We start from the raw sequence: 2,273 nt of genomic DNA, 5'->3' as shown, positions 1-2,273 counted from the left end.
TGAGTCATGACAAAAGTTCCCAGTCTTGGTCAAGACGTTGTTGTTGTTTCTCAAAGTTTTCTAATTTTGCCAACTCTTCTGCCGTCAAAGACGAAGCGACTTCAAATGGCATATATAGATATTCATTTAAGTCATCAAAAAAAAATTTCTCATCAATACATCAAATTTATGTCACTTGTTTGTTGTATTATTATTTATGTCACTTGTAGCGGGCTAAAATAAAACTACTATATACACCTAAAGTAAAGTACTTTAAATTTAGAGAACTCATAGGAATGATTAATTTAGTTTTGAATTTAGAGTAATTTAAAATCATACAATAATTTTGAACAACAAAATTATTGTATGCATGACCTTAAACTGGTTTATAATTATAAAGACATATCTTTATATATAGGATCTCTAGAATTTAAAGAATAGTTATTTTCTTAATTTATAGCAATTAATTAAATAGTTGTTAGCTATTAATGACCCTAGCTAGCTCTAAAATAAAAAATAATAGTAGTAGTATTAAATATGAACTGGATCACTATATGAAAAAAGGAAAAAAAATAATATATAGTTTGTGTGGGAATATTAAATAGGAACTAAATAGTCTTTTCATAATTGGAAGTTTCTAGTGGATCATATTGAATTTTCCAGCTTGTGTGCACACTAACCTGCTCGCTCAAGTGTAATGAAATGTTTTTTCTTTTACTCTCTCAACTCCCACATTAATTCTTTTCACAATATAATTAATTAATATGCCTCTCGTTTCTACACTAATGATAATATACATTAAATTTGGCCAATACACTCCAGGAAAAAACCAGATTACCAGTGAATTTTTTTCCGGCCAAAGTTAAATTTTTACCTGTACTTGTTCCCGGAAGTGAGACTACATCTGAAGCATTCCCAGAAGCACAGAAAATTGCTACTACTGCTAGATGGAAGTTGAATATCTATTCTATTTGCAACGAGCCAAACACAAATACTTTAAACTAGTTCATAGAAATACAAGTTTTTTTTCCACTCCCTGGACAAAAGAAACAACAAACGTAGGGAAATCGTGGTTGTAGAGAAACCGAATGGGGATATCATACATTTCAGCAAAAGGTGAAATCCGTTACCCCAACGGCCTCACACGGTTAGACCTCAGATCATTTGTGAGGAGATAAATCGGGAAGTTGTAGTTGGCCACTACGGAGAGGGCATTGCCTTAACTTTATCGAGATTCGATCCTTATCTACTTCAACAAGTTTATATTGTAATAACCAACTCAATCATACTCTGAAGACAACGGAGACATCACACAATCCTTTGATGAAGTAGTCCATGAATTTGTGGATCACTTCCAGAAGCACTTTACAGACAGCCAACCCAGAATTAATTAGCTTCCAGCAGTCCTTCATGCAATATCGGAAGACACTCATAAAGGCCACACTCAGCCGCATCCCTACAGCAGATGAGATCAAGATAGATTTATTTAGCATTGGTGATCAGAAAGCACCAAGACCAGATGGGTACGACTCCAAATTCTTTAAACATACTTGGGATATCATAAGCACAAACCTTGTTGTTGTCGTCCTGGAATTCTTCAATAAAGGGAAGCTCTTAAAAGCATGGAACCATACAATTTTATCTCTGATACCAAAATCCACACATGCAAGCAAAGTATCAAATTACAAGCCTATTTCTTACTGCTTAGTCTTATACAAGGTTATTGCCAAGATCATTGTAGAGCGACTAACTGGTGTAGCAGACCATCTACTCCATCCCTCCTAGACAACATTTGTTAAAGGTCGTCCAATTACTGAAAACATAGACCTAGCACAAGAGCTCCTACGGAACTATACAAGGAAAAGGCTATCCCCGCATTGCATTGTGAAAGTAAACATTTCATAAGGCTTTTGACTCCCTTCATTGGGATTTCTTGTAAGACATGCTAATTGGACTCCAGTTCCCGTAGGTTTTCATCAAATGGGTCATGGAATGTGTCACCTCTACCACATTCTTCCTAAACATTAATGGTGGCCTATATGGATATTTTCGAGGTGTAAGAGGATTACGACAAGGGTACCCCATGCCCCCTATCTTTTTGGCATATGTATCGAGTATCTTGGTCGACTCCTACATGAGCATACTAGGCAACTAGATTTCCATTTCCACTTAAAATGTGCTGAGTTGCGGATAACTCATCTAGTGTATGCTGATGATCTACTACTGGAGACATTACTTCAGCATCCATCGTAGCAAAGTGCTTTACTCAATTTGGGGAAATGACAGGACTAAAG

Source organism: Curcuma longa, unplaced genomic scaffold, assembly GCF_044706935.1.
Source record: "Curcuma longa cultivar G26 ecotype Majalengka, Jawa Barat unplaced genomic scaffold, ITB_CL_G26_1.1 contig_17781, whole genome shotgun sequence".
NCBI classification, from domain to species: Eukaryota; Viridiplantae; Streptophyta; class Magnoliopsida; order Zingiberales; family Zingiberaceae; genus Curcuma; species Curcuma longa.
This window is presented reverse-complemented; position numbering follows the sequence as displayed.